Source organism: Zootoca vivipara, chromosome 3 (genome assembly GCF_963506605.1).
Source record: "Zootoca vivipara chromosome 3, rZooViv1.1, whole genome shotgun sequence".
Lineage (NCBI taxonomy): Eukaryota > Metazoa > Chordata > Lepidosauria > Squamata > Lacertidae > Zootoca > Zootoca vivipara.
This window is the reverse complement of record NC_083278.1, coordinates 60,980,271-61,006,558: the sequence shown is the minus strand read 5'-3', so window position 1 is coordinate 61,006,558 and position 26,288 is coordinate 60,980,271. Positions and strand designations below refer to the sequence as shown.

The following is a 26,288-nucleotide window of genomic DNA, read 5'->3' as shown; positions in this document are numbered from 1 at the left end:
TAAATCTTCCCAGTTTCTTGATGACATATTGTGTACATTTTGAACCCATCTAATATTTCTATGTTAATCTTTGTTTTGGGGGGCCTCCCCCCTGCCCTGCCCTGCCCTGCCCTGCCCTGCCCTAAAATGTGATTGTTTTTATCTCCCATGTTCTGTAGGAAATGAATTGCTGCTTTCTCGGATGCTGGTGACAATTACAGGGGGCAACAGAGGCGAGATGCTGATAGGAGACTGGAGGAGAGAATAAGCATCAGACTTCTACTGGGAACCTGCTTGGGATAAATCAGCTAGAATCCACCAATGAATATTTCTAAAGAGGGCTGTTAAACTAGGGCAAACAGAACTGCCGGCGTTTACACACGAGAGAAACGTGAGTGCTTAGCAAAATCTCTGTGCTAAATATAATTTGCACTTTTATTTATAACAATGTAATCATCGTCAATGAAAGTTAGGCAGAATTGTGCATGGCAGGGCAAAAAAGATTCTCATCACTGCTTATTGCAGTGCAGGGATAAAGACACAGATTTTTTCACTGTTCTAAATAACAGTGACTTGCATTCTGCTATAAGTGAGGGTCAGTAGTTACTGTTGGCTGCTTCATGAAGCCAAATGATTTTCATTACACAGAAGAATTCAAATAAGGCTGTATATATCTGACTATATATCTGACTGTATTCCTATGGATTTTGGTGCCAAGTACATTCCAAAATTCTATTAAGTCTTGCATTTTAAAAAACAAAACATGGCTTCGTATTGAATATGGCTTCATATTGAAAAGCAGAAAATGAATGATTGTAGCTATTTTAAATCATAGAATAGTTGAGTTGGGATCCTGAGGATCATCTAGTCCAACCCCCTGAAATGGAGGAATATGCAGCTGTCCCATATGGGGTTCAAACTTGCAGCCTTGACATTATCAGCTCAATGCTCTAACAAAAAACATGGGTTTGTGGGTATAAGTTCCAGCTGCTGTAACTCACATTTTGAAACACTTTTTAGTTTATACCAGTAATTTTTGTTGGTTTACCATATACAGTACAAAAAAGTAAGTTAAATGTATGGCAACACTAGTTATCTTCATAAGTTTCCGTCAAGCGTTTGAAATAGGTTCTGTTTGAGTTCATTGAGACTTAGTCCCAGGTAAGTGGGTATATGATTACAGCCTTGGTGGCCTTTTGGAAAACGTTTCATCAACTTTGTGCACGTAAAAAAGAAAAGAAAACATTTTCCTATACTGTAAAATTATCAGGGTGCCTAGGAATTAATATATTTTTAGTTGAAGGAAAATCTTGTCCATTATTGGGATGTACCCATTTAAATATACTAACCTTGAAGTGAAAAAGGTTGCTTATTTTTCCAAAGTTTTGTTAGGGTGACTAATAATTTCATACCGTCTGATACGATTTACAGAATTTCTTCTACAGTCAAACCTCGGTTTGCAACCGCCTCCGTTTGCGACCGCTTTGGTTTCCGACCACCGCGGACCTGGAAGTGTTTACATCTGGGTTCCACGGCACTCGGATGCGCAGAAGCAATCTGTGCAGTGTGCGCGTGCGCAGAAGCGCTCTATTGGCGCTTCGCGCACGCGCAGAAGCGCTCTATCAGGGAGCCACCGATTCGGGGAGCGACCAGCTCTGCGGAACAGATTGCGGTCGGAAACCGAGGTACCACTGTACTTTATTAAGGCAATTTATAAAACTGTTAAACTGGTTTTCAAGGGAGAGAACAGCCTGTACTTTTTCTAGTAGGATCCTGTATCCAAGCCCATTCCTTTTAACATGCCACTTTTGGGCAACATGTTCATTGCTCCCATGGATCTTATCCTATGACAAAGTTCAGGGGGAGGCTGGGGGCGGAGAGAGAAAAAATCCACTGTGTAAGTGGATTTCCATTGTGCAAGCAGCCATTGGATCTCACCCACTATGTTAGAAAGCCAGTCCCCAGTGTTCTAGTCTACAGTCGAGTGCACCTAAGAGTCGTAAGCCAAGGTGGAGTTAGGCAGATGACAGAGCAAGCTGGGTTCTTCATGACTAGGGTTACCAGTGTCAGGGAATAAGTTTAGCTCCAAACCCTAGTAGCAACCCTAAATTGTTTCCTTTACTTTCTCTGCTATAAATGTGGGACTGGTTAAGTTTAGTCCTATGGGGGAAAGTACAGCACTGCAGCAGGGTTGGAGGACTGGCATGATACGAGCTGCCATCCCGAACGGTCCAGGTTTCTCTGAGGCACAATGTATATATGTTTGTGTGCAAAACACGCAGAGCTGCAATTCATCCCTAAGAGTCTCTGGAAGACTTGTGATTCAGAACCTTCATTTCACCCAACGCCGTTCTAGATCCTTTAATCTGGGACTACGTTTTTGCTGTCAAATTTCTTTAAAGGAAGCTACTTTTGTTGTTAAGCGAATTACGGAACCGAAACCCGTTTTTTGTGATGTTGCTTTTATACAAGTGTTAAGCCAGGCTCCTCTGCAGGGGCCAAGGGGAGGAGGATAGAAAGCACGTTTAGAAATGTATAGGCAAATGTTAACCTGTGCACGGCATAATATATATATTTTTAGTACTGTAAATGAAAAGCAGCATTGTAAAGATACATCTTATAGGTAGAATTTTGTAGTCTGCATCTCTCCCTTTATACTTCGTCCCTATACTGCAGTGTCAAAAAATGCAGAAACAGCTTGTAATTGCAGTTGTTTATTTAAACCAGCCACTTGTGGTTCTGTCCACTGAAGATGCTTAAACTCCAGCCTTTCACAGCCACCTAAGAGCAGCAAATTGACTTTGGGTCTCTTGTAAGAATATCTAAATGTAGGCTGTTGAATAATCCCTTTGGGGGCCCTGTAACTATTTTTATGCCTGGATATGCGTCATCAGTGGGTATTTTCTCTGGTGACTAGCTTACATCAGTAGGTCTCCTACCAAACATTCTATAACTGAGTGACTTATGATTGATGGGAGTCACTGCTGCTGTTTAGCTTTTATCTGTGACCTCGAATAATGGGCAACCGGAATTTCCAGGCTGTTAGGTTATTTGGAGTGACTGGAGAGAAGAGGCGATTGCATTGCTGATAAATGCAGGTAGTACCGGGGATGGCATTCACTGGGAAACCGGGAAGGGGGAGAAAGGGAGGTGTTCCTTGTCTGAACGGCAGTAAATCCTATCTCTGTTGTTCAGTTTTCACTGGGAAAGGTATGTTTCCCGAACCTACGGAAGAAACTGCAATTGGATTTCAGGACGTGATGTGTTGGCTGCATTGTTTCCTAGTGATCTATGTACTGGAGTGTAGCAGGAGCAATGTGTATGGTTCAGTTAGCTGATCTTTTATCCAAGGAATGCTTGCTTTTTTTCCTGCAGCTCTGCTGAGAGTGATGCTGTGGAATGTAAAGCAGCAGAGGAGGGAAGTGTTTGTGTGCTCTTTCAGGTTGTTGTTGTGTTTCTGCGTCTGTTTTTTTTTAAAAATATAGGAGTACGGAATGGCGAGCATTTGATGCAGGGCGTTCAGTCCAGATGTTCTCCAGGTGAAATCATAACATGCAGCAAGCAAGGCTGTTCTTAAATTGATAGGTTACATCTGCCTCTGCGACCTGCTGAGCTTTTGGTAGCAATTAATTTCCTGCTCTCTTTTAAGTTATTTCTGGTAGGGAAATGAGTAGCGATTATAAAAGGCATATTAGTAAATGACCCCTTCTCTTCCTTTTCCTCCCACCCTTGCCACCTTGCCCCCCTCCCTCTATGACATGTGTAAATGAGACTGCGGTAGGCTTGTGAGATTTTCCTCTTCTTCTCCATCTCTGTGAAGCACACTCTGTGAGGACAGCTGAGAGCTGGAGCCAGCTTGAGGCACTTTCGCCTTCCTTTCTCCCTCATGTTTACTCCGTTTGACACAAACGTGATGGCAGCGGATGCCACGTTCAACTCTCAGTGACCTCTGACCTCAGGACTGTCAAGCTCTTTGGCTGGCATTCAGGCTGTCAAGAAAATGACAATAAGGTGCACGAAATCCCGAGTGGCTGTATAATTGGAGGGTCACAGTAATGGTCTTTTCCCTGTTCCTTGATGCCTCTCTCATTATGAGGGATTCCTCGTAGCCCTGCATTGTCTCTTGCAGGGGTCGTTGCAAAACAGGCAACAACAACAAACCAGTCTTATACTTCTTTTATTTTTATTATTTCTGTGGTATTAAGGATGCAACCCTACCATCTATTACGTCTTCAATAAGAGCAGTGGTGCCACAGGTTCTTTTAATCATACGAAGAAATTCCTCCTCAAGCCCATAGATCTATATCCATAAATGATATTTTACCCTATTAAGCTATTATACCAACAACTCCCTTCTTGTCATCCATTCATATACCTGCTATTAGACAAAGACAGAATACAGATACAATGTTGACACTTTGATAGCTTCTCTCTGAGACTAGCAGGCAAAACTCATGCTGGATTTAAGTATCCCAAGTTACAGTATACCCAAATTATAAGGCTGTAATTTATAATGCTTGGTTTTGAGTAGCCCAAATAACATCCCAGGTACAATTCTGAAATTGTACAACTCCCAATTCACTTTCCCCATTCATTTATCATTAGCAAACTTTTGAGCTTAAGTTAAAACTGTTTGGGTTACAGGTAGGTAGCCGTGTTGGTCTGAGTCGAAGCAAAATAAAAAAAATCATTCAGTAGCACCTTAAAGACCAACTAATTTTTTATTTTGGTATGAGCTTTTGTGTGCATGCACACGAAAGCTCATACCAAAATAAAAAATTAGTTGGTCTTTAAGGTGCTACTGAAGGATTTTTTTATTTTAAAACTGTTTGATAATGCAGTCCTATAACATGTCTACTCAGGAGTAGTGACTCCAGGTAAGTGCAAACAAGCCAAAAGCTTAGAAAATGCAAATAAGTACCATGGTTTGACTGTGCCAGGTATATATTTATTTATTGCTTATTTATTTCAAGAACCTATGATGACTAATGCCAAGCTGGTTATATAATTCACAGTAAAAGGTTAAACTCAAAATCTTGATGGGACTGTGAGTCATTTGCTGGGAAAACCAATCACTGAACTCTTCTGGGATTCATTGTTTAGGAAATGTAATGTTTATGTGTGCGCTTCTGTGTATTATGGGTCCCTTAGCAGGTGGTGTCAAAGGCTCATCTAGAAATAGGATGTGGGTATTACTGTTGATTTTCTATCAAAGTTTATGTGGAGAATTCAGTGGACAGGCTTGTTCATAGTCAGCTGTATTTAGGATTTAACAGAATTGCCCTGAGACCGGATTGATTAGTGCTCCTGGTCTGTGTTCGTCTTTTCCTGCTATATGCGTTGTTTTGACCTGAAAACCAAATGCAAAACAGTCAATAATTACCTTGTTTTGGGAGACCCAGGTAAGCAGTGTGTGTGTGTGTGTGTGTGTGTGTGTGTGTGTGTGTGTGTGTATCAAGCCCCCTATGGGCTGCCTGAAGCGACTTGTGGGCTGAATTTGGCTAGGTGGGGCACAGGTTGTGCAGACCTCTTGTACTGTAGATCGATTTGAGAGCAGTACTAAGTGGGTGAGTGGAATGACTTTGCAAGGAGATGATTTGGTAAGGAAAGCATTGCTAGTGGGTGGACAGAACTGGTCCCTTCCACTATACTGACTGCAGCATTCCAAGAATCCCTGGACTTGTTTCATAATTAATATCTGGTAAAAATCAGACAATAGGAGTTGCTGTGGGGCTTAATTCCACTCCTGGCTGCTGTACTTCAAAGTTACATGTTTTCAGAACCTTTTCAGATCCCCTTGGCTGTGAGTTCTGGAAGACCTGCTCCCTTGCTTGCCTTTTCCACCTGGCCTGGGAGGGCAGGGCCCTGACTGACTCCAGCTGAAACAGCCAAGGCTGCTGAACAGACTATTGGGCTGGGGTATTGTTTAGAGGTTTTTGTTGGGGCGGGTGTTTTTGTTGTTGTTGATATCAATCTTTTGTATCTTTATTTTCATTCTTATTATGATTTATATGGACATTTTGAAATTTTGGTTGTGTACCTTTTGATGTTTTATTTATTGTTTATGACTACTTTGGGTCATGTTTGTAATTATGTATTTTTTTGTGTTGAAAGCTGCCTTGAGCATGGTTTGAACTATGGAAAGGCAGCATACAAATAAAATGATATATCATGTTTATATGTCCCATCTGTGGCCTGATGCAAAAGAGAACTGGGCTTCTGCACCTTTCATAAATATGTAGAAGAGGGCATTGCATTTATTTATTTCAAACTATATATTACACCTGTTTGTCAGAAGAAATTCAAGGCAGCTAACTGTCCAAAACAGAAGTTATAAAATCTAAAGCAATCTACAATTCAACCAAGTCCTAAAATCAAAGTATCAGTATAATCCTTTTGTAACAATAACCTTTCTGTAAATAACTATCAAAGGTGCAGGGCCCTCCCCTCTTTCCCCCTTTAGCCACCCTTTCGGTTTCTAAATATAAGTTCTGAACTTGGATTGACACATATCCTATGTTGTGTGGTATCATGCTGTCCACTCTGGGGAAAACTCCTGAGGCGGCATAGTCACGAATCATGCCGAAAATGAACAGTTTAACGCCACCTATGCTGTCATACGTGGTACCCAAATGGAACTGCTTCTTGGCTTTGGATATGAATTTGGCCTGCCAAATATGTATGAAATGTATGTACATGGTTGGAGAAGACTGGGAAAGTGAGTACTGTTCCCTTCCACGTTGGCAAATCATGCAATTAATTATGGAGTCCAGTCTGTACTGAGCAGATTCTTCCGCACTCCAAATGTTTCTTGTCTCAACTAGTCAGCAGGCTGTCCAGTGAAAGGTACCCATTTTCCAGAATGAGAGTGAGCTGCCTTTTATTTTACCATGATTTCTCTTAATTTTCCCATAGCACGTGCAGTGTTTCAAGTGACTATGCCCAATAATTACAAAAATGGTCAGTGTTCAGCAGAGATATATTAAAAAACAATGCAATGTCAGATGGTTGTTCTGTAGTTCCTTTTTTTGTTTTCTTAGCTTTCGTTTAGGCTGTCCACAGTACCAGCTGCATTGGCAGCATCCATCAGAAAGGCACTGGGAGTGACAAGTTAATTTGAAGTCAGAGCTATCCTGGAAGCAAATGAATCAGTAAACAAGTTAAAATGATTCTTTGGGTTAGACCCGTGCTTTTAAAAAAAGATGACAAAAGTTTTTTTTTTACTATTTCCATGTCTGGCACATTTTGCTTCATCGCTAGTGGCAGCTCTACCGCAGCTGATTTGAGGCTTGGGATACCCAGTGTCTTGGGGGTGGAACACTTTTCTGGCTGGCTGCTTGGCCCCTCCCTGGAACCCGAACCTTCACCTCCCAGCTCACTGGGCCCCTCCTCTGGTTTAGACATCTCTTGAGGTTCTGATCTCTTGAGGTCCTGATCTCTCCTTCCCCATCCCACCAGGACCTTCCTTGGGGCCATTCAGCTCCAGCTCCCCGATCTCCCATTCCTCTGACCACCCTCTCCAAGGCATCTTTGTGGGGTGCATGACATGATTGGTCTTTGCCTTGCCTAATAAGGATAGCTATGCTGGGACTAGACAACAGAAGTAACAAACACTTGTTCCATTTCTGCATTAAAAGAGAAGGTGGTATGTTCCTGATTGAAGAATCCATCATTTGAAACCTCTGATAGAAATCACGATTGTCCATTCCTGGACAAAGTATTTGTGGAGGCGTGAGGCTAAGTTCCATGTTTTCCTTGATGATGGTAATTATCTAGATTTCCTAGATAAGTTGGGTTGCTTTAGGGTAGCATCCAGAAGCTTCATTCAGGTGGCCTGCAGTATTTATGTAAAATTGCAATAAAAAATCATGCAGATTCTAGCACAGCACATTACAGTTGCACAAAAACCATTAAGTGATCTGCCAAGGCCCTTGGCAATTTTTAAGAGAACTGTTGGGAGAAATGGTTTGAAAACCACTGCCTTAGTGCTCATTGTATGAGGTGACCCTGATTTCACTGGACCTCTCAGGGACATTTGATCCCACCAAGTAGATAGCATATTGTTCAATAATTGGAAGATGTGTTCATATTTTACCAAGCGCTTTGGGCATGAATTCTTAAAATCACTGTAATCCAGGCATAGGCAAACTTGGCCCTCCAGATGTTTTGGGACTACAACTCCCACCATCCCTAGCTAACAGGAACAGTGGTCAGGGATGATGGGAGTTGTAGTCCCAAAACATCTGGAGGGCTGAGTTTGCCTATGCCTGCTGTAATCAATAATTTTGGAGCAGTATTTTCACTTAGGTTGCAATCCTATGCACACCTACTTGGGAATGTAGTGTATTAACTCAGCATTCAGGTAGGCATGCATTAACTCAGCATTCAGGTAGGCATGCATGGGATCAGGGACACCACCTTTAAAATGAAAGCAAAATTATCCCCAGTGGGTTTCAAAAGCACAACCTGCTTCTGAAATTTTAGAAGTTCTTTAGTGTAAATACTGCAAAGCATTGATAAGTCAGTTTATCAAAGCTGCCCTCGATGTTTTAATTGGATGTTCTGTCATATTCTCATCCCAAATCATGACCTTGTAGCCACCCTGCCATAACATGGTTATGGTTGAGTAGTGCAGCTGCTGTATTTCTGATTTAAACATAACCTCTCTTTTGAAGTGTGAAATTTGGCATGCTTTGACACTCTTGAATTCATTCCAGGCCCAGCTGGAAAGATGCCATTGACTATAACACAGGCAGAATCTGGCCCTAAACCAGAGGGCATTTTTATTTTTATTTATTTCAGCCTCCCCATGAATTTAGATTAAGTATTGTCATGCAAATTTTCGAATGATTTCTTTTTTTAAAAATATCAAAGATCTGAATATCAAATAAGGAATGGTAATATTTTAAGAACCACACTGAAATATTAACAACTAACTCAATAGGAATTCAAAATGATATTTGCTAATGTTTCCTGGTGTTGATAAGAAAGGGAAGTTATTTTGTTTGAATAAATCAAGTTAGTGGTAGACAATATATTAACAATTATGGGCACAATCAAACTGAATTTCCTTTGTTTGGATAAATAGGAATGTAGGGACATTACATTATGGGCATAATCCAAGTGAAATTAGACACTTTATTTTAGCTCAATCAGTTTCAGAGAGAGGATTTTAAGCATACAATACTCTCAGTGCCCCAAGGAATCCAGAGCTAAACACTTGTTTTTCCCCTCTCAGTTAAAATGCATGAATAATCCACACGCTTATAGCTGTTCTAAGGAAATTGACATAACTGAGGGATCATCCACACTTCTGCTTGCCCTGCTGTTTCCCCCTGGGGAAACCTGCTCTTTACCGCTGAATCGGAGCAAATGTCAATGGGAGTTTTCTTTGCATTGATGCTTGCTCTGATTTAGCACTAAAGAGTAAGCTTTCTGGGGGAAAGCAGTGGGGCAAAGGTAAAACCGCTCTGACCCATGATTTCTAGGCACAGGGCAAGTGTAAGTGTGGATGGGCCCTTAGACACAATGAATTTGGGCTGAATTATATGTGCTTTACTTGCCCTAGGTAGAGAATGTTTTAGAACATTAATAGAAAATTATGGAAAGGAAGCATACTATGCTTAAACTTCTATTTTAGATTTTCAGAGCTTTCTTCCCTTGCTTATTTTGTATATTCCCTTCCTCATCTATTGGAAGTTTCACTTGAAGATAATTCATTTTATAAATCAAAAGAAACTGATGTCCTAAACATGTCTCGGGGAATAAATCCCATTGAATCCTCTGGAATTAACTTCTGAATAAGTGTGCTTAGGATCACACTGTGTGAATATAATTTAAATGTTATGTTCAGTACATCTTCTGAGAGTTACCAGCTTGAGGGGCAGGACTCTGTAAAGTGTTAAGCTCTTACAAAGTATTCCTCCTCTTCCTTTTCATCTGTGTGCTGACTGGGAGAACGTTTTTGCCTCTTTTTTATTATGACGAGATTGCAAGGACCTCTTCCCCTTACAGCTTAAAATGACCGATAGAAATTTTGTGCCTCAGCTCTCTATTTTGTCCCTCCCCATTCAGCTCATTACTGTTCAAAGGGCCTGCCACTGACAGGCCATCTGCAATGCCCTGTTACGTTACACTTGTGCTCCCAATCATTCATTACCTCCTTTCCTTATTTAATTAACTTAAGGAACACATGGGTTAAAATGCTTTTGCTGGACGGTAAGCCAGTGCGGTGCCACACCTGTTCAGGTGCATGAATAAGGTGAGAAGTAAGGCTCCCGCACACTAGTAGTGTACATACATTGGATGAAGATTGTCCCAGGTTCAGGCTTGGCATCTTCAGTTCAAAAAGGATCAGGTAGCTGGTGATGGGAAAGACTAGAAATCCAGGAGAGCTATTGCTGGTCATAGAAGACAGTACTGGGCACAAAGCAACTCCTATGTTCCTTTGTGGGAAGGAAGCAATTACAGTGGTACCTCGAGTTACAAACATCTCAGGTTACAAACGCTTCCGGTTACAAACTTGGCTAACCTGGAAGAGTTACTTTGAGTTTAGAACTTTGGCCCAGGATGAGGATGGAAATCGTGTGGCAGCGGCGCAGCGGCAACAAGAGGCCCCATTAGCGAAAGCACACCTCTAGTTAAGAACAGTTTCAGGTTAAGAACGGACCTCCGGAACGAATTAAGCACGTAACAAGAGGTACCACTGTATTAGAATACATGTGAATAATGGTTCACAAGTGAAGTTGCTGAGAAAACTTTGGATCATCTCTGCCTCCCAGGTAGTTCCCATTGATGTTGGGAGGCAGTAGCAGCAGGGAACCAGCTGTTATAAGAAATGGCCAGTAGGCCAAGTGGTCTGTGATTATGGGAGTTGCAGCAACATGTGGAGGATCATAGGTTCCCCGCCCCCGAGGTAGTACCCTACAATTAAAAAACTGTTTACAATTTTCCGTATATATGATCTATTAAAGGAGAAGTATAATAATGTGATAGGAACGTATTCCCACCCATGGTGAACTTGATCAATTGCAAAGTTGCATTGGTCCTGTACTAGACTTAACCTCGCTTTCTTGGCTTTTACAACCAGCAGAAGCAAACAGCTGTTTTTCCTCTGGGAAAGTTCTTTTGTTTTGAGTAGCAGAAGCTTGTTTCCCATCCTGGAATTGGCTACATCTTAGAATAAAAATGAAAACTGTATTTTTAACAATTCCGGGTCCTGCTACTTGAAATGTGTGCCTGCATACTGTGAGTGCTGCACAATGTGAATGGACATGCAAGGAACTGAGGAACGGTTGTTGTTTAATGTGTAAAAGCTACTGAAAGTGAAATTTTGAACTAAAGTATTGAGGCAAAGAATGGACCTCTGGCTGCAGACATCAAACAACAGAACTGTTTTGAAAGTTAGAGAAATGTTCCTCTGGACTTTAAAAAAACACAACAAACCCTTCCAAATACTGAAAACTATTTTTACCCTCTTCCTGCAAGATATTAACGAAATAATTAACGAGCATAATTTTTCTTTTGGGGTGTGTGTAAAAAGGAATAACTGAATATTTAAGACATGTGTTAATGTGTGTGCATTGTGTGTTTTAATTTAATCTTAAAATCAGTTTGCCACATTTTAACATCAGTTTGATTTTTTAAAAGTCCTCACATAAATTCTTCAACGTTTTAGTGCATGTTTCTTCCCAATATACTCATTTTTGTATGCCATTTTCCCCAATGCACACACCTTACATGCAGTTTCCTCAAATGCTGTGCATTCTGGTGTCCTATTTCAGTCCGTGCATTTTTGTACACTTTTTGATGGATAACTGCACTGAAAAATTCAGAGACCTGTGCATTTCAAAGCATGTCTGAGTTCTTGTTTGCATTTGGGAAGAACAGATGAGGTAGGTTCATGCGAATGGACCTGAATTTCCCCCACATACCTATGTGTGTATTATGACATCAGCTGATTACATACAGAAACCTGGTCCAGCTTCTCATTCAAACCACTTCCTGGGGTTTTCTAGGTTGAGTCGGAGGTCACCACAAGGCTGCAGAGCTGCTTGCTGCTCTAAGATTTTATGCTTTAAATATTAGCCTTTTTAGAAAGTGTCTCCCCGCCCCACCCCTGTCTTGATATTAACTTCCTTTTCTCTGTTTGTTCTTGAGTAACCTAGTCTAAATAGGTTTGTTTAGTCTTGGTTGTCTTATATACAAAGGGTGTTTCCGATGGAGTAAGTGCATATATATTCATGTATTTATCTTATGTTGTATTTCCTTGTGCACATCTGACGATCCAGCATCTCCCAAGAGACTTGGCTTCATGAGAAAACAGTGACATGCTCTAAGCGGATGTTGGTGATGAGCTTGAGTTTTCTCTTTGGCTGGAGGTATCGGGGCAGTAAGAGTTCGCATAGGCGCTCAGTCTCAGGTTTTCTGGGGGTCTGTGTTATCGTTTTTTACCTGCGGACAGTGTGTGGCTTGTTAATTCTTGCCTTCTCTGAACTGCAAGTCATGAATTACAGCTGTAGATTTAGCCGACTGAGAGGAAGGAATTTGTCTGCTGTACAGTAAAAGGAAGTATTTGCTGTGTTATTGTAGCACATGGCCCCTTGCCATTTTTGATAAAGCATTTAAGCGTCATGCACCCAAAGTCTACTGCCCTCTTGACCCATCATCAATCATCAGCTGTACAGTGAGGTTACATGAAACAGTAGCCCAATAGGAGAGCCATTGTTTTAGCATTGCACAACTTTTCTGGAAACGGAAACTCCAGACAAAGCACCCTGGATCACTCAGTTTTACACTGTGTTAGCTGAACGCTGATCTATTGCATTGCAGGGAGGCAAACAAGTTAGTAATTGGGAGACTGAAATTTGTTCTGCTATGATATTGTGTATGGGAAGAGACCTTTGCTTGCATTTTTAAAACAAAAATAATAAAAAGAAGATACCAAGAAGTATTCTGTAGTTACCATACCAAATGAATGTAAATTCAAGAAAATTAATGGGCCTTCAATAAATCTCCTATTCTACCATACAGAGTTTCTATTAAAAGGGCTTCTTTTTCCACAGTGCAGTCCTTGATTACAGTTGTATGAATTCTTGACCTGGCTATTTATTGGAATTGTTGGTTTGATTATATAAAATGCTGTATTCTTGTTGTTTTTATACCTTGTTTCTTCTTTATAAATAGATATTTCATTATTGCAAACTTCCATGAGTTTATTTCTTTTGTTTTAAAAACTTACACATTCTTTTTTTATAAAGAAAAGAATGGATATAATCTTCTATAAATCAGCTTTGTTGTGTTCAGTGGGTCTTCCTCCCAGTTATCTGTGTACAGAAGAAGAATTCTAGATATATTTTTGAATGCAAAAGAAACTGAACTCCATTTCTTCATTTCTGATACTTGACAGAAATAGTTTACAAATAAGAGTAGATCCAGTAAAAGTTTCAGAGTTTTATCCAATGCTGAACAAGGGGACTCCCCCTTCCTCTCCCTGCACGTTTCTAAAATCTGCTTTGTGGAGTCCCCAGCTCCCTCAAGCAGATTTTGAAAGTGTCTTTGAAAGTTACGTTGTGGAGGCAGAAATCTGTTGTGTGAGTGGAACAGCAGCGTTTGATACAACCCTCAGTCTCAACTGCATGTTTCAGGAGACTGCTTCATCGCAAATGCCTGTGGTATTCCTTCTAACATAGCGAACATATTTTTTCAGCATATATAATAGCAGAGCAACTTAAGGCCAAACATTTTCATGTGATATGGCTATCTCTCGTGTTTCAGGAACGACTGCCACCAAAAGCCTATAAAGGTATGTCTCCGGTATTTCTGGAATGTGTGAGGGGTCTTTGACAAGGAGAGTGGCTCTTCAGTTGAATACTATACCAGATTCTTAGAATTTAAAAATACATAAATCTTAAAGCTCATCTTGCTCATTCTAGAACACTTAGAGAGCCAATTGAACTTTGTTAAGTGAGGAGTGTTGCTCAAAACAAAGGACTCTTGAGAAGTATTGCAGTCATGTGGACAGACTTTTCGCAGTATATTTACCCTACCAAAGTTTAAAATTGAAGTAGCTCATTGTGCAGAACTCATTTTTATAAATGGGTTATAAATATTTGTGGCAGCCGTTCACTATCCCAGGCAGGGCTCCTTCTGTTGTACTTTTTTCCTCTGTGATGTTGGGTTTAGGCCTTAGGGCATATATGAATTGCATAACAATGAGTGAAGATAGACATTATTAAACAGTTACAGTGGGGTGTTTAAAAGTGAAAGCACTCAATGTGAGAATGCAGTGGACTGTGTGGGAGAATTGGAGGGAAAATGTTGTGTGCCTCGAAATAGCGGAGGTGTTACAGGACCAACCCACCTTGCCATGCCCTTTACACTGATACCTGCCTAAGGTGTACAGCAAGGCTGGGGAAACTGGTACTGTGAGGCAAATTTGACAGGCGGGTTGCCAAAGCAGACTGTGGCTTTACCACCCAATCAGCTGATGAACAGTAGAGCCGAAGCCTGCGTTCGCTTGCTAATGCACACTTTAAGGCATCTCCCCCTGCCCAACATCTGACATCCTATATGTTGTCAGATGTGGGGGCAGGTGGGCATGGTTTGGAGGAGACAGCCTCATAGACCACTTTTGAACCCTGGAGCCTCTACCCCTTTTCTGCAGGCGCCTTTGCAAGTCATCCATCACCAAGCCATAGAATACACATATGATATCAAGCCCCCACAGATCAACGCAACGTAGACTACAACTGTGCCACAATCCAAATGGAGGAAATAACCTGCATGCAGAGCAGATGTCTGAAGACACTGACTACATGACAACCTGGTTCACATGTTAGAGTAAGTCCCAGTCTAAGCAAATGATGGTTTACCATGAACAGGCATGGTATTCATATTCCACCCACCCCTCTCCTGCCATTTCCAAGCCACAAAGAAGGAAACGAAAATGCTAGCATAGTAGCTCGTGGTTGCTTTCTTCCCAAACCAACCAGGAGGAGATCCTGAGTGTTTGGTACGACAAAGTTTGTTTGGAATGCGGCTTACCATGACGTGCAAACTGGGCCATAGTCATGCCACACTCAGAATTATATGGCCACGGTATTAAGCATATCTGTGTGAAGGCTCATCAGTTCTGATTTCATGGAGGATAGGAGTGGGAGGAATGGGCATAATATAGCCACGTATTCCATATATGTGTGTAAGCGAACAGTATATTTGTGTATGTGAGCTGGGCTCTAGCGTGCAAACTTAATTCTTTGAGTTGGATCCAGAACAAGGTGAGCATGAGCCTGCTCATACACTACAGCACTGCACTACAGTCCCCCATACCTCACGAAGCCACTCTTGAAGTTAAGGGGTCCTCTGGAATGGTGTGTGAAGGGGCACAGGGGGCTGCAGTGGGATGGGGGGGGGGACTAGGCCACTGTATTGCAGAAGTGGAAGTTCCTTTCCATACACACACAAGTCAGTCATCTCTGGATCCAAGTTACTGAAAGGTACAGTGGTACCTCAGGTTAAGAACTTAATACGTTCTGGCGGTCCGTTCCTAACCTGAAACTGTTCTTAACCTGAGGTACCACTTTAGCTAATGGGGCCTCCCGCTGCCACCGTGCCACCGCCGCACGATTTCTGTTCCGATCCTGAAGCAAAGTTCTTAACCCGAGGTACTATTTCTGGGTTAGCAGAGTTTGTAACCTGAAGCGTCTGTAACCTGAGGTGTCTGTAACCCGAGGTACCACTGTATTGTGTTTGAGATGGCATTGAGTGATGTGAAGTGCCTTCCTCTAGCTTTGGGATAGCTTGATGGGGAATGACTGTCAAAGCAGCATAAGCGTGCACATGTGAATGTATGATTTAAAAAGTACCATATGGATTCTGGTAGAGAATGCAGGATTCTTTTTTAACACTTTGATCATGAATGGTCTATGCCTTAATGGACTTAGGTGTCATTGATGTTTCTGAAATGCATTGTATTAAATAAGTTTTAACTGGTTAATTTTGCCATACTTTTTAATTTTCAGTGTTGCTCATGTTTATAAATCTTTTAACTGAGCACATTAAAAAAGGTAATTAAATTGTCATTCTAATTTGTGCCATTCCTGAAGTCAATCACCTAATTAAACTGAAAGAGCAGAGAAGTAGTAGTTTCATAAGCATTTATTAAATAGCGCAACGTTGAATTATGCAGAATGTTCAAATGAAGTAAAATCAGAAAGGAATGAAACTGCCATTACAAAAGGGCTTTCTGTCACTGCTCTTCTTGGTTTAATAAGCTGAACCCTCCTTCTTAATAACATGACTTAAAAATAAAAATAAAAAAATTGTCCAGTAGCACCTTAGATATTCAGATACCTAAAAATATGATTTAAAAATATATTACTGATACAATTAATGAATTTAAATTTGTGAGAAATTATTGTGGTAGTGTGTTTGGCATGAAATGCAAAATATGTATAAAAAGACAAGAAGGAGCAAAAAAATGTGGGAAAGTTACAGTCTAACAGCACTGTATGCTCTGATATTTGTGCCATTGAGTTTAGTGGAACTTTATTTATAATTTTTTAAAACACTGTTAAGTGTGAGCTCATAGAGTCAGGCGAAAGGGGAGTTCCCCACAACAGCATTAAAGTTAAATCAGAAGTAGGAATTTGTCTTCCAATTCTGCTTGCTAGAAACTCCTCAGAATGGAATCTCTTACTGGGATGATGTTTGATTAACAATGCCATCCTAACAGTGGATGGGGTTACACTAAGTTTTACTCAGAATAAACCCGCTGAAATTAATGAACGTGACTAAGTTTGGTCCATTAATTTTGATGGGACTACTCTGAATACCACCCCATGTCTATTCAGAAGTTAGTCCTATTGAATTTATTGAGGTTTACTCCCATAACCAATGGGTTTATGTTAGGATTGCATCTTAATGCAGCTGCAGTATAAAAATGTTGTGGTTTTTTCTGATTCCTATGGGTATAGAATTGGTTGCGAACCCCAACCCTCTGGCTAAACTTTGTGTGCATCATGATTTCTGTTCTGAGTTTCTCTTTTCTGGAACTGTCTCCCAGTTGAGATGCCGTGAAGCAGGCTCTGCTCCTGGAAGTAGAGCAGCAACAAGACCAGTGGTGCTGTGTGGTCCTGAAAGCGCATTTGGGATTATGGCTGTTATGATGTATTGTTCTTCAGAGAACCATATTCAGCAGTTGCTCAATGTATGTATCTGGCTTAATCTTAGCTAATGGTTTCAAGAAGGAAGGACTTAAGATTAACATTTTCTTCAACGATAACAATCATTCTGAAAGGCAATGCCTTCTGACCGTACAAGCTTTAGCAGGTTTTTGAATGTTGCCGTTGTGTCGGCAGCACTATTGCATGATGCTATAAAACTGAAAGTTGAACTAATAAGGTGACAATTGCTGCATGAACTGTAAGCCGGATGTGGCTGTTTATTCAAGTATAACATGAAGATGAGACTCCAGTGTAATATGTCTTTGAAGGGCTTGCAGGAAAGCTGCTTTGTCTTCTACTTGGCCATCACAGCTGCACAAATTTATTGGTATTGCTCACGATAAATACATAAAGTGTATAACCACAGCAAAACGTTATTGTTACTCAAAGTCCCAGGGCATGGTCTGAACACACATGAAGCAGCAACTTGCTGAAGGTTTGTGGGCCTGGGCTGATGATCAGTGTCTGGTGGGAGACCTCCTGGAAGAAAGGTGGGATTGAAATGTGTGTGTGTGTGAAGCCACTCTCAATATTGTGAGTGACAAACGTTGCCCATGGAACGGATTTTGACATTTGCATTTTTCCTTTCCACAAAGCAGCATGGAATATATTTGTGTGCTTCCTTGTGCCAGTTTGTTGTGGTCTTGGTTCTGTTCATGCATGAACATTTTTTGCAACTTACACACAACATTGTCCTCATCAAAACGACATTGCATAGTTCCCCCCATTAGATTTACCATTTACAGTAGCTTAATCAGTTATCCCGGATTTGCAGAGACAGCCTGAATTAAGGATTCACAATTAATGCAGCACCATGAAAGCAAAAGTCACTATTCCATATACAGTGTTTATTACTTATGATTCAACACACATGCCCCATGGCAAATTGAAGCTGTTGCACATATGGTTAATTTGAAGCCCGCAGCCACTAAGTCATGTGGATTTCAGTTGACCCCAAGTTTGGGACTGTGAAGCACTTTGCATAGTTAAACTGATATACACATTGCTGGTAATGAAATAATACACATTTCATGAAAGCCCTTTGAATGTTTGTTAATCATGCAGCAACTTCAATGTAGCAGCAGTGGATATGTACAAATGCAGTTCCAAGCCACAAGTAAGGATTTTTTAAAAACAAATAAGGACTGTAGGTGTGTGTGTGTTTGTGTCTGTCTGTCGGTCTGTCTGTCTATGTGTGTGTGCACATGCTAAAATTGTGTTTCCATCGAAACAGATGTTGGACATCCTGCTAATTTCACTGGAATCATGACTTCATGGCATATGTGCAGCTTATAGCCTTATTGCCAGCTGTTGAGCTCTATAATTATGGTAATTTTGTTCTTTCTCCCTGACATCTTTACACCCTTGCGCACATAAAATTTCTGTTACAGAGCATCAGAGATGCTCCAAAGCAATGTGATGTGTAAGGAAGGCGACTTCCTCTTTTACTCAGAATAGCATGGGGAAAAGATGAGTAAAGCCTATCAGACTAGTGGAAGTTCAGAGATGACATAAAGCAAGTTGGGTTATATAATGCATTTTAATGGTCAATAAGCCTTTTGGCTAAGCTATATTTTGACAGCTTAACGCCTGTCTGTTTGTGTCAAACTCTGCAGTTATCTCTTTCACAAATAAATTGTTCATGCCATGGTACTGCTAAGCATGTTTTCAGCTTCTTGAGCTAGCATCACACAGATATTCTCTTTTCACATTGATTATTCAGGCATATACACTAGTTTTGGGGTAGTAAATATAGATAAAATCTCACTTATTTTATGGACTTTGAAAACAAGCTGCTTATGCGTTTAGTCACAGAAATTTCCTATTAATAAGTGAGTTGAGCACTTTTATTTCCTCTGTTTCATCCTTCAGACCAAGAAAGTAATGATCTATCACTCATATTTGTACCTCTTAGCTATTTTAACTTCATGTAGAGAGCTCTTTCCAAGTTGCTGTTAGAGAAGGGTATAGATGTAAAAAGTGCCAACTAATATAATTAATTACTTTTCATAGGATGGAGGTAAAAGAAAGGCCAAATGCAAGTCCACCCTTCTCATTTTGACTCCAAATTTTGGGCTTCTGTAGAACTTCAAAACCACATAGCTGTTTCCTATGAATAACTAGAATGCAGCTAATGACTTTTGCATTTATAAACACTTAAAAGTCAATTTTCTAAAATTCTTACTATCATTGGTAAATATTTTTCAATGACATGATCCCCAATTAGCACCATATTCTTTGTTTTTAAGAAGGCCATATACTATAATTTCAAATTTCATCTTTTAAAAGTGTCCCTCTTTAAAGGACATGGCATAAATGACCTTGAGAAAATGTTCACCTGTAAGAGGTTGCAAAAATAGCTGGTGTAAGATTCAGACACATTTTCTTTGTGTGGAAATTATCGACGCCTTTTTGTGATACCAAATCAAAGTGTTAGAACTTGCCACATGCCCCAATTAAAATGTGTGGCATTCCAAATCATAGTTAATGAGAACAGGTCATGGATTTCCCTGAGCTGTTGACATATGGCAGGATATAGTGCCAGCCCAAGACACTTTGCTGCATGAGGTGCAGCATGAAACGAGGCCTGCCCACCCCCCACCACCGTCATAGCTGCCAAGTTATCCCTTTTTTAAAAGGGAAATTCCCTTATGCTGAATAGGTTTCCTCGTGAGAAAAGGGAAAACTTGGCAGCTATGACCACCGTCAAAGTGCATAGTGCTCAGGGATGGCAAGCAATTTAATCCAATAATCATTTAAAAACGAACTGTGTCCTAGTTGATGAGTACCAAAGGCTAGTCATTTTAACAGATGCACCTCTCTCCCTACCCAGTGGTAAAAATACACAACGAATTAAGTACCTAACAATTTGCTATCTTCGTTACACCTGAAACCAGCTGCCTGAGGTGCCTATCTCATTCTCCCTATTGTTAGGATTGGCCCAGCTGAGGAGGGAAATCTTAAATGTAAAAAACACAATATTCCAATACAGTGGTACCTTGGGTTACAAACGCTTCAGGTTAAACACTTCAGGTTACAAACACTTCGGGTTACAAACTCCGCCAACCGAGAAGTAGTACCTCAGGTTGAGAACTTTGCCGCAGGATGAGAGCGGAAATTGTGTGGCGGCGGTGGGGCAGCGGCGGGAGGCCCCATTAGCGAAAGCGTGCCTCAGGTTAAGAACGGTTTTGGGTTAAGAATGGACATCCGGAATGAATTAAGTTTGTAACCTGAGGTAGAAACCCCTCTGGTTACAAACACTTCGGGTTACAAACTCCGCTAACCCGGAAGTAGTACCTCGGGTTAAGAACTTTACCTCAGGATGTACAGAACAGTGTACACACTGCTGACCCACAGAGCTTGCAATTTGACAGATGGGGAGACAAACAGAGGAAGAGGAAGGGATGATGACAGAAGCAGAGCTAACAGGAGAATTGTTTTCAAATGCAGCAATGCTTGGTCTGAGGAGGGAACATGGACATCAGCTGAGGCTTTGGGATATCAAGTCAACCAATACTGATGAATGTTATTGTGTGCAAGAACAAATATTAGGTGAGAAATCCTTCCAAAGCCTTCAGTAAAATATTAGTGTAAATGGGATTAGGTGTTCATACAATATTTACTAGTTATTGGAGAACGTTGGCATTTTGTGGCACGTAGGAAGCATTGTGGCCAGTGCCTTTCCAAGATCTAAACAGAAGATCTAATCCTCCACTTGAAGTAATCTCTGGGTGACAGATTGATGTTGTGTAGGCTACACAGACTTGTTAATTATAATTGTGCCACTCCCATCAGTTGTTTCTTTCCAGGTTTTTTGTTTTCTTCCAAGCCTCCTGCTGCCTTACTTGGCAACCAAAGGATCCTCTCCTCAGAACCACCCCACCCCCTGAAATCAGGCTTAACAGAAGCATTATATTCCAGCCAGTATAACAAGTTGTGTGCTAGGTGCTTGGATGGAGTGCAAATATGTGGCAGCCACAAAGGTTGTTCTGGTTAGCATAGGTTTGTAACCCCTGATGATATGCCTTTCCATTAAAAAATGCTGCCAAAAGATTCGCTTTCAATGACAGTCAGTTAAAAACATAATGAAATAAAATAGATCAAAACACAGGAGCACCAGCAAACACTAGTTCTTGTATCTGTTTAACTCAAAAGTTATACCTGTTGGTGGAAGACGTAAGAGCTTAAGAAGAGCCCTGCTGGATCAGAACAAACACCCATCTGGTCTAACTCAGCATCCTGTTCTCACAATGGCCAGCCAGATGTTTCTGGGAAGCCCACAAACAGGACATGAGTGCAGCAGCACCCTCCCCACATGTGATTCTAAGCAATTGATATTCAGAGACATAGTGCCCTTGACCCAAAACCTCCCTTAGTGTAGAGTTCCAATGTCCGGGCACAACCAATGAAAAGACTCCTTGGAGTTCTTGCCAGATGCACAGCAGGATAGAGAGGAGGGTGACTCTTTGAAGTGGTCCTCCATTTAGCATCTTCAGGAATTCCCTCTAAAGATGGAAGAAGTGAAGGGGAAAATAGGTAGCCACAAGATCCAACTTGTATCTGTAGTTTTTGGTAATCAGCCAGCTCTGCCTCAGAGCCACCCTGTGTCATTTCAGGTCAACTTGTTATTTGGGACCACATTAGATTTGTTAAAAATGAAGCAGAACTGTTTTCTTCCTATTCATTATAATGTGAAACCTATAACAGCTATAACTCCCCCCCCCTTTCCACAGAAGTAGATGGAATTTACAGATGCCACAGTCCCTCAATAGTGCATTAAGCCTGCCTAATCATAGGTAGATTTATCCAGTGAATTTTGTGCAGGGTACCTTTCCAGTTTGTTTTGTTTTTTAAATGGATTTTTTTTATTAAAAAAATTATGTCAGAATTTGGATTGGGTAGTTTGGAGGTGGGATATACCTTCTGAGGAAATGAAGCTTGTCCATTTTCAAAGTGAAATTTGCAATGGTTTCTCCACAAGGGCAAATGTTGCTCTTCTTTCATGAGAAGAATAGATACCATGGGGCTGAGGACACAATTCCCAGGAAGATTTGGGGATCTGGTTGCTCCAAGGGTCCTTAGTTGTGGGGTAGGCTTCTCTGTGTGTGCGCACCCACCCACCAGATTTTGGGGGATACATCCCATTTTCTCAGTGAGCGACTTCTCCTTTGACTTGTATTGGAGAAGGGAGTGATGTAAAACTAATATAAATTTTCAGGAATGGCTGGGGAAGGGAAAAGGTCACACTCCCAGTTCAGACCCTGTTACCCCCAAAGGTTATTGGTAGGAAATGGCATCTGCCCTGATGGGTTTTTAGGGATACAGTTGTGATCTTTCCATTGGGTTGTATAGAGAAACACATAGATTCATGTGTAAACATACAGCTCAAAGCAATGTGAATGGAGTGATTTCAGAAAATAATTCAATAATTCACTGTGATTTAAAGCTAGACCTTTCTGTTAAAAAGGAAAGCTCTCCTCCTGTTCCCCTCTCAAGATGTGGGTGTTTCCCAAGTAAGATTGGCTTCATTTCTCTGAAGACACAGAAGAAACTGTTGTGGATTTTTTGGCCAACCAAGGCCACAGAGCTATGTGAAAGGTTAGGGAGTCCCTAATCCACCTCAAGACACTTTTGTAACTGCACAGTTCGATTCAGAAACATTCTTCAAATCACCCTAATTTGCTTCATAGTTTGGAGTACACAGTGCAGGCACACACCCCTCCTATATGCTATAGAGTGGCTGGGTACATTCCTTTTTCTGTAGGGTTCAAAAAAGATTGGATAATTGACTCATAAAACAAATAACCTTATCTTGGCACAGCCAAGTTTTCCTTCCTGTAGGGGGTGGGGTAGGGTTAGGGCTTCCTCCATCAAATGAATATTGGTTTGTTAATTTATATTTGTCATCTTCCCAGAGTTCTGTATTAATTAAGCATAATTATCTGTAACATACCAATCCCTAAACAATAGCTCGTAACTTTGTACTTTTTGATTCTTCACTACTTAGTAGTTGGCAAGCTTCATGTTTAATTGCTAGATAAGCACATCTCAGTTACTTAATATATAAATGTAATGTTGTTTTATTTAAGAGATAAATACACTTCACACACACACACACACACACCACATGGTAATGAGCCTTTTCTGCTGTGAGCTTTTTAGTTTCTTTTCCCTGATGAATTAAGGTGTAACAGACACGGATTGACATAGCTTCAGCCACATATTGAGGGTAGCAGTGTGATAGGTCCTTCCTACTGTGCTCTGTTTCAGTTATGAACCCATTCCAGCTATCTGAAGCTACATTCTCAGGACTGAGTCTGCATAGGTGTCCCGCATAATACATAGCACTGCATTCCATACAGTTCTTTAGGATTAAAGTCAGTCTGAAATAACTGCCTCTAGTCCAAGCTTTGCCTTCCTTTGTCCACATCTCATCTGATTTCCGCCATGTCCCTTAGGTACCCATCTTTGGTGTGGTGTGTCAATTTAGGCTGCAGCAGCATTTTTGATTGTTTTAGAGAACAACAGTCCAGAGCTCTTGCAGCAGACTAATTATAAAATCATATTGGTAGAACGCAGCCAGTGACGATGTGCAGGAGTTATTTTCTTATGAAGTAGTTCAGATGAAAGGGCTGTGTTGTAATCAAGCATTCTTTGAATCCAGCTCAAATTTACACAGAAAATAAATCTGGTCTCTCCCAAATCAAGGAAGGAAATAAATTGCTTAGTCAGGGGCTTCTCAAGAAAGGATGACTTTACACTATTAAGTACTCAGGAGCATCATGTCAGCTGCTCATCTCACGTTATCCCTGTGGTGCTCTCTAATTCAATTCGTTTTGACTTATCATTAAATTTACCTTTCCCTCTAAAGTTGTGTAGGCAGTTTTGTTTTCTGCATGTGTTTTTTTTTTTGTGTGTGTGTGCTTCCTTCACATGGTTTCATGGGTAGCTAATAATACCTCAGGAGATAGAATCAGGATTCAATATGACCTTAATGGTTTGGAGAACTGAGCTAAAACTAACAAACTGAACTTACTGATTGGTATGTATGTCTCTTTGTCATGGCACGTTCCGATTTGAAACCTTCAATTAATAAATACCTTGCTTAGGCTGATGAACATGTGAGGTTTGAATATTAAGATATAGATTGTTGAGTCATCCCATGGGCCAAGAACCAAACAATTTTGTTCAGCTTTGAAAATGTCACTTTTAAACCATGTTTCTTCACAGTGCTGTTTATGTGCCGGAGATAAAAGAAAAACAAGATGAAAATGATATAAAAAGAAATAGAATCCATCCATGCTCAACCTTAAAAAAATGAGAGTAATAGGACTTGTAAAAATGTTAGGTAAAGGTAAAGGTAAAGGTAAAGGTAAAGGGACCCCTGACCATTAGGTCTAGTCGTGACCGACTCTGGGGTTCCGCGCTCATCTCGCATTATTGGCCGAGGGAGCCAGCGTATAGCTTCCAGGTCATGTGGCCAGCATGACAAAGCCGCTTCTGGCAAACCAGAGCAGCACATGGAAACGCCGTTTACCTTCCCGCTATAGCGGTTCCTATTTATCTACTTGCATTTTGATGTGCTTTTGAACTGCTAGGTTGGCAGGAGCTGGGACCAAGCAACGGGAGCTCACCCCGTCACAGGGATTCGAACCGCCGACCTTCTGATCAGCAAGCCCTAGGCTCAGTGGTTTAGCCCACAGCGCCACCTGGGTCCCTGTAAAAATGTTACTGGTTTCTAATTCATGAAGACAGAGTCTTTGTTTAGAATAACACTAGACCATGGTTTAGTTCTACCTGGATGAGACTAGCCTTCTCCTGAATTAACACGCTCCTCCCCTCTCCTCCTCTGACATAGCCAATAGGATCTGGAGTTTGTGCTTTTAGTTACAACAGTTCACCACTTTGTCTGAACCACAAATTGTGCATAATGCTATTGCTGTGCTGAATGCTGCACCTACTTTTGCAAAAGCCTTTGCTATCTGTGAAATTTTTTTCTGCCATTTTTGCAGCGTGCAGAAGAATTTTGGAGAATATTCAGCGGGGTGGGTTCTTTGCATTTATCCTACTGAATGTATGAGGTGGCAGAGTGGTCTTCTAATCCCTATTGGTTTTTTGTTTGCCCACTGCAGCACAGAGCTTTCCTTTCAAAAGTTTACAAGCTGGCAGCTACTTTGTTTCAGACTAGCTTTTTGCATTGCTCTGTTTATAGTAAATTGATGGTAAATCCAGCAGTGCCATGTATGGTGGGGTGGAGATGCCCTCCCAATGCCAGAATTTCTGTTTCTAACTTGAAAAGAATTGGGGCTGGGTTTCGGTGAGATTTGTAGGTGCACAGGCAATGTACCTGAACAGTCCAAACCTTGCTCCCGACCTGCCTCATCCCAACCCCATGCAGGCAAGCAGCAGTGATGATTGTGTTGAAGGGGTGGTTTGGCAGCTCTTCAAACCATGCACCACCATGAAAATGTTTCTGACCCAAAAGACCAAGACTGAAGGCACAAGGTATATTTCTTGTACATTGATATGTTACTTAGAAAATACCTTCTGCATTTCAAAGAAGTGTTCTTTCTCAGGAAAAATTTAGCTGCATTCTTCTTTAATTTGCCTTTTCATATCTGAATGGATAACAACAACAACAACAACAACAACAACAACAACAACAACAACAACAACAACAACAACAACAACATTTTTAAAATTTATATCCCACCCATCTTGCTGGGTTTCCCCAGCCACTCTGGGCAGCTTACAACATATATAAAAACACGACGAAACATCAAACATTAAAAACAAAAATATCCTATACAAGCAACAAATAAATCAATAGAAACCAATAATAACAACAACAATAACAACAATAATAAACAGTTATACCCAAATTAAATAACTGCAAACCCCAACTAAACATTTAACAAACACACAACCCAACGAAACAAAAACAGAGGAACCAAAATTAGAACTGTAAAACATTTTAGCCAGTTGCCCCAAACCTAGAGTTGTTCCAGCAATGTCCCTCCAGCCTCCCAGGAACCTTTTAGCTGTTCAAAGTGAGTCTGGGCCCCACCCTTTAGGCCAGGTGGA

The 26,288-nt window shown here is 40.9% G+C and overlaps 1 protein-coding gene across 3 annotated transcripts in view; it reads left to right on the top strand.

The window, feature by feature from the left end:
* HIVEP2 (HIVEP zinc finger 2) overlaps positions 1-26,288 on the top strand; it is a 155,015-nt gene that overhangs the window by 53,887 nt on the left and 74,840 nt on the right. For all 3 annotated transcript variants that reach the window (XM_035108846.2, XM_035108847.2, XM_035108848.2), the window contains exon 2: positions 159-370. The gene's annotated coding sequence lies outside the window, so the exon portion shown is untranslated. The remainder of the gene's footprint in view (positions 1-158; positions 371-26,288) is intronic.